Below are 7,628 nucleotides of genomic sequence, written 5' to 3' on the forward strand. Positions count from 1 at the left end.
TGTCTTAGCAGAAAACTGAAGGTGCTTACACTACAAAGATTGATAAACACGTGGCATGCTGTTTTACAAAACCTGATGATTTAAATGTTTTTTCTTTTAATTTAATTAATAAAGAAATGTTTTGTAGCTGCTATATTGCAAAATCACCTGGGTGTTCTTGAAAAAGATATTTTAATGCTTTCTTAACCTGTGCAAAGGAGTCTTCCAGGCAACAACCAGGGACTGCGGCCAGCCTGTTCCTGGAACATGAGAATGAATTGTTGAGCTGAGACTAATTGTCCAGTGTGGTACTGTGGACTTGCTTATAATTTATTGCAGTTGGTGTGGGCAGAAATTTTATGGTATAAGCCTTTTATTTCTCTTGTGTCACCATGATATTTCTTCTGGTACTTTTACAGTGGTGGCTGGATATCTCAGAGAAGGTAGAGCAGTGGCAGTAAATAAATTCTGCATCTGATTCAGCATCAAGAATGCAGCTAATCAATTAAATAGTTTTTCTGAGATGCATGAAACCAGGATTTTTCTTTTAATATTTTCTAACATCTTCCTTTACGGGCTTCTTCCCATTTCCCTACCCCTCTAACAATGTTGCTGGCATAYTGCCCCCTTTTTGAGGGGAGAGATGAGGTAGTATTCACTTGTACAGGAGCCACAGGCAACTTGTGGTACAGGCTCTAATGATGCACTGGAATTCAAAGCCTGATCTTACAAAGACGCATCTAATCTTATAAAGACATGTCAGTATGTCTTTATTCAGTGAGGCTGCTTAGATAACAAATACTCATGTGTCTAGTAAATGTCATTATTGAGCCCAGGATATTAAAATAATCTGTGTTCGCAGCTTTCCATTTCATAGAATATCTTAYGATTTAGATTTGCACACAAGAATTAGTGGAAAAGACCCCATCTCTCGCTAACTACCTCATTTTTTTAGTAAAGTAATTAGTCTGATTACTATAATGAATAAAGTATCAAGAGTTAATGCTCTAGATAACGGCAGTTATCTAATTCATTGTGGGATGTAGTTTTAAGTATACTAAGGACTGTGCTTTTTGAATTTAAAGAAAATGATTTTTAAATTAATGCAAGAAGGCCTTATAGTTGAGATAGTTGAGTTGTGACATGAGGATGCCCAAGCTCAATACTTAAATTTAGTAGCTGATCTGTTCAAAATCTTTATTCTCTTAAAAAAAAAAAAAAAAAAAATCATTAATACAACTTGAGTGATTAATCGGGTACAGTACTTCAGMCAGACATCAAATTCCATTTTATTACTTTGAGTTATTAATGTAGAGATGCTGTATGACACTATTAAAATAGAACTTTTTAAATATTGCAGTAGGTGCAAGAACATCCCACTCCATCACATTTGCATTTCCAGGGTCTGACAACTTGTTTCTCTCAAGGTGCTGAAGACTATCATCAACATTATGGTCTCATCTGTGGTGCTCCAAAGGGGACATGGGAAGGGCATGACGATGACTTTCTCAACAGGGAGCTATTAACAGTTGTCTAAAGATGCCAAATGCAGCTAGAGACACTAGAACTCTCTGAAGTTCATTACATGCCCCAGATTTTCTTAAGAGCTACATCATCCTGTCTCCTTCCTGAGATTTGCCAGCTGCCTCACTGAGATCTTCCTTCCATCGCTGTTTCCCATAGCAGTCCGTACYAACAGTCTTGTGAGGGCTTGCCTTGCCAGCCATTCCTGAAATCATAGGTGAGGCTGCGTGTGCAGGGACCTAAGAGGAAATGGAAGGAATGGGACTATTCATCCCCCTCTCTCTTTTGCCGTTGACTTAAATAAATCAAAAGTTTCTACACTCACTTTCATGGTAGATAAGATTAGGCAGTAATATTTTGCAAAGCCTTTTTTCTTTACTCCCACCTTCCAAAAGTGATGTTTATTGATTGCTTGAGCTGCTTGTTCTGCCTCATGAATGTTACTAATGATCAGAGGGATGCACGATACTTTCTCTGCCTCATGAAAAGAGGCAGCCGTCCTGGAAAGCAGGTGGATCCCACAACAGCTGCCTCTGGCAGCAGTGCAGGTAAGTCAAAAGCAGGGCATATGGTGTCCAATGATTTAAGCTGTTTTGAGTGCATGATTCTTAAGAGAAAGGTGATGGATAATGTCTTTCAGGGAATCTGTAGGGGTAGGAGATTTGCCCAAAAGAAATCCACAGCTGTGGACCACCTGAAGTGGTCGAAGCCTTCCTGATTCTATCATCAAAGAAATGAAAGTACAGCTCTTCCAATGCAGGCACCTTCTGAAATGTTGAAGACAGAGCTGGTAATGGTGAGTCTATTAGCTACTGTAGTTCTGGTCTTTTCTCGCTTTAAAATGGACAGAAATGACTCCCACTGCTGGATCTGTTCTAACAAATAGAACTATCATCCAGGCCTTGAGTCCTTGTGTGTGACACAGCTGCTTGGTGGCTTTTGGGCCTAGAACAGGCCTGCTCTATTGGGACACTCTACACACTAAATATAATTGCTGAATAGATATTTGTGGAAAAAAAATAGCCTTTTCTTATCATAGAGAAGCTGSTATTTCCATATCTGCTACTATTCCTGGTGAGCAGATCCCCTGCTAGCTTTCTTAAGAGTTAAAGAATTTTTATTGCAAATAAGTTGATTTAGATCCGCTGAAAGCTTATCCTTTAGGTACTTTCTTAGCAAATTTCTCTTCTGTGGAAGCAAATTCTTTGCAAATTCAGAGGGACTCAAATGTCTTGAAGGTCTTTTCCAACCATAATGATTCTTTTTTATAGAATCAAATTGTTATATATCTGTGCTTTTCTTAATGATGGCTAAAAGGTGTAAAGAACAGCTCTTGTCTATGATAATGATACTGAAGGATAGTGTAAGGCAATATGAAAGAGTGTCATTGCATGGGGTCACCATCTATGAGCACTTTAGCAAGTTTTGGGGACACACCACAGAATTCATTCTTAGGCCTGCAGAGCTGCTATGTGGAACTCTATAGCTTTACTAAGCATGATACAATATAGGAGAAGATTGCAACTAAAACCCCTTACTTAAATAGATATTCTGAATCCCTTCTAGTATGTCAGGGGTACTATTTTTTGTTGGCCAACATCTATTTGTAGATACTAAAAGAAAAGAGAGACTCTTTTACCTGTTACCCTGCACAAACAAAACATTCTTTTGTTTATTTTTCTTTTTTTGTCTGTTTTTTTTTTTTTGTTTTTTCTACTCTGCCTTAAAACCTCTTGAGACTTCCAGGGTTTTGAGAGGAGAAGAATGGGCAGTGCTATCCCTTTCTAGCTGCATGTGAGCCAAAGAGAGAAGTCTGACTTATAGTTACCTTAATAGATATTGCTGAAGGTAATTCTCTGATAAAAAGCATGATGTAAAATTCCATGTAGTATAAATATGCATATGACTACTAGATTTCAAAAGAAGAGAATCAGCTGTGACGTTTGGGGGGCAATGATAGCTGTGTTTGTGGTATTGTTTGAAAATGTTTCTGAATACTTGAATTCTTGCTAAGAATTGAAAGAAGAGGAAGTCAAGCTAGGATGAGACTTGGTTACAGTTGAAAGAAAAAACTAATAAAAAAGGGATGGAGTGTTAACTTTCACTTCTCTATCCTTTCCCATGCAGTCAGTCAGATCTAAGTTTATCTTGATATTAAGAGAAAAAGGCAAAATCTCCTGTAATCCACAGAAGTCTTCACTGTAAAACTATTCAAAGCACACTAGAACAGGCAGTTCAGAAACAGAACTGAGAATAAGAAGCAATGAGATGAATGACGCACAGATATATAATGTAAACCATTAGCTTCCCTCAGTAGCAGAGATCTCCAAGGATCAAAAGTGGAAAGTATTATCAGTTCTTCATGTTGTAATAAGTGTACACGAGATAGATAGTTGCATAGTTTGGAAACTAGCAGTYATTTATCACCCTTTTCCATATACCATAACCTGATGGGACCTGATTGATTTAGCTCATCTTGTGGACCACCCCGTGTATGTTGTCCTGCAGAGTCCTTCAGATGCTCAGGGGGTGCATGCACACCCGTACAGAAGTCCCAACGCCAGGAGAGCAGGCGGAGGTCTCGCCTGGCTACCTGCTGCAGCAGGCRTGGGCAAAAGCAGATCCTTCTTGCCTCCTGGCTTCACAAATGCCTACCTGTTTCCCAGCTCTTTTTTTCTCTACTGGTTTCTCTGAAACTTTGTTCTCCTTCTTTCTGGAACTACACTTAGGCGTTTGGTTCAGCCTCTTTCAGGATGGATTCATCCCTTTGGTATTTTTCATCAAACAGCTCTACTTCCATAATAGCACCAACAAAGTGGTGGTTCCTTTTCCCTTTTTAACAATGAGTTCCTGTTGCAAAGCAGCTGACTTTGCAGCAGCCCTCCCATGTTTACAGATAAGTAAGAAATGAAGCCGTTCTTGTGGTCTACTGCTATTCACCAACCTCCCTAACACCAGTTGAGTGGCTGCTGTGGGTGCTAATTTTGCATTATCAGATGTTCCTGTATGACTGGAGTCAGAAAGCACCATAGAAGGTTTAATGTAATTGCTTGTCCAGAGGAAAGCTAGAGGGAGATATGACTTTAACATACATGACTATCCAGTTTCCATGGGGTCTCTTCCTCTGAAGAACTTTCCAGAGTAACCAGTGTCATATCCTCACCCCTGTCTGTTCAGGAATAAATATGCTGCTTGGCTTGTAATGCCTGTCTGCTAATGAATAAAAACTTGATCCTGAGAATTTTATAATTGCTCATTACCAAATAATTCTATGTGAGATTTTTTTCCACTGTGAGCCGTAAACTGAATTTTCCACAGTACTAGCTTGGCTGATGCTCCCAAGTGCAGCTCGTCCATGGGAAAACTACTTCCTTACTACAGCAAAGGAATCATTTTCTGCTGCCTCAGGATTTATTCTATTTCACTTCACTCTTGTGTTAGTCAGACAAGTCAATAAAATTCAGACTTTCCTCCTGAATAAATTCCTAGAAATTTGAACACTTCTTTGGGAAGGCAGGGCAGTGTCCAAAAAGCTTCGGTTGACACCTGCATTGTCTGTGACTGTGCCAGAAACCTGGTGATGCTACATCTGCTACTTCACCCATTGCCACAAGGCTTGTTGCCCTGTCATAGAAAGAAATCAGGTTAGTTTATTAACAGCAAATCATGTCAAACTCATTCTAGCTGTTAACTGTCAGCTTTGAGATAATTTCAGAAGGTGTTCTGATTGCAAACATTTGGGGGGAAAATTAAGGAGGAGGTTGCTGGTTTGTAATGCACTAACTCCGTCCTCCCTCCTCCCTCCTTCCCTCTCTCCTTCCCTACCACTTTCCCTTCTTTGCAAAATAACAGTCTGCTCTTTTCAGTCATTTGTTGTTTTGTTTGTTTTCTGAAGATTCATAGAAATTACAGCTCTAATCACGTAAGTTTCAGAACAAAGTTCATCAGGTTCGACTCATTTGGATTTTCTCCCCTTTTTTGCGCTTTTTCTAGCCTGCTTTTTAGCTGCTTATGTTGAAATCTGACCCTTAGTTTCTGATATTAATTATGCTGACAACTACTTAACATCTAGCCCTTTTAGAGACAATTGATGCAAATCAGATAAAAAGTACATAAGATTTCTTGATATCAGCTAATGAGCTGACAGATTTCCCTTTCTGCTCAGAACTGTATCACCACTTCCTTATTTGTTTTTCCTGCAACTGTATTTATAAAATCAATTATTTTGCAATTTCTTGGCAATTTTGATCCATTTTGTCTTTACAGCTTGCTTTTCTATGGGCTTTTGTCTTGTGTTTGAACTCAAACACGAATTCATTGTGTCTTACACAATTTCATTTCTTTCTCTCTGTACTGAAGTAATTTTAATCCATGCTGTTGATACAAAAGCCTTTTCTGTTAGTCTTTTCAGCAAATTCCCTGTTTTTTTCAGGTAGGAAAGTCCTGTTTACTTGTTTGTTGTTTCCTCCTTTAGGGAAAGAAAGTTGAGGGATGTCCCCTTTATCTCAAAGATTTTCAGCACCTCTTGTTCTGTAAATTTTGGRCTACAGAGCAGGCATATGTAACCTTTAAGTAAAGTAACATCTCCATCTCTTTCCCATTCTCAAATAAGTTTTATTTTCTGCGGTTTGTATTGTGATCATGATATTTATCTTCTAAGTTATGTTAATTGAGTAATAATTTTGTTCAATCTATTAAAACTTTGAGCTCTTTACCCTTATTGTGCTGTTACGAAACTATCTAAGACCAGTTTCACCCAGCTTTCTCTTTCCTTGCATTTACTGTGACCATATTTATGAATAAATGTGCACTCTTCCCCCTGATTTTTAATCTCCTTGTCTAGGTAGCCAGGTAACTTTCATCATCCTTTTTTAAAATCCTGCTCATTCAATTACGAAACCAATGTACAAGATGAAGTCTTTGTCTCATTGCTTGTTTGTCCCTTGAGGTGTCTGATATCAAAGAGTTAAAACCACTCTATGTTATCAGTGCCGTGACCTCTGCCATGCCACCTGAGCAATAATTAACAGCCCTGTTTCAAGGGGGACTTCAAAAAAGCACCTATGAAATTGCATTAGGTCAATGCAGCCGATTTAGTTCACATTTGGGCATGATTTTTTTAAAAAAAGAAAATATTTTGGGAGGTCTGGAGATTTTCTAAGAGGTCAATTGAACTTCAGCTCCTGAAAACTTTTACCTACAGTTGATCAAACTATGTTTTTTCCAACTATGCTATGTTTTCACTTAGTGCCATGCTTAATAGTGTGTGGTGAAGGCGTAACAATGAACAGCAGCTTCCAAAYGGCTTTATTTTACTTTTCCACATTGTTCAGTGAAATGAGTTCAAGAGGGAAGTTGTAACCACCTGCAGTACAAACTGGAGATCAGAAGACCTCGGCTCAAGGCCAGCCTTGGCATTTGGTCCTGGGCAAGGAACTTCACTTCTTTGAACTTRCATTGTAGCTCTGGTCTGCAAGATAAGCACAATGAGTTCATCCTTTTCTGTAAAGCACTGAGAGAACTGTGACCAAAGTCACTGTGTTGCAGTGGTAAACAGCAGAGTTAACGTTACAGCTTCATGCACAGAAAGAGGAACTCGAATTCTTGGCCTGGGACCTCAGCACAGAGGCCTCATGCTCTTTGCTTTCAGACCAGAAGTTCTTTGCAAGTTAAAGTTTAACTTGAGAAGGAATACTTTAGTTACAATCAACAAAGAGGATTTAACCAGTAATTGCCATGTAAGGAAAAAATTACACAAAGGGCTGTGATCTTTCTTTCTTCTTCTTTTTTTTTTTTTCTTTCTTTTTCCCCTGATTTTAGTGACTGGCTGAAGCTAATAAAATTTAGTTTTGACATCCTCTTTCATGCAACACAACCTGTTAATTTACTCTTTACCACCTGAAACTCATCAGGATACTATTATATTCAGCTGAATAAAAAGACTGTATGTCAACAGCTACTGYTTAATATGCTACTCTTGTAAAGTTGCTTTATCTGATTTCCCCACATTTATGAGAGGACAACAGATAAAGCTTTATTCAGAAAAGCTTTCTTGAATAAAAATGTTGTTATAGTTTACAGTCCTAAATGTAAGAATAAGTTTTCTCGCTGCTCTTGGCAGTAGC

The sequence above is a fragment of the Nothoprocta perdicaria genome, unplaced genomic scaffold (genome assembly GCF_003342845.1).
Source record: "Nothoprocta perdicaria isolate Ctin4 unplaced genomic scaffold, notPer1 scaffold_99, whole genome shotgun sequence".
NCBI lineage: Eukaryota > Metazoa > Chordata > Aves > Tinamiformes > Tinamidae > Nothoprocta > Nothoprocta perdicaria.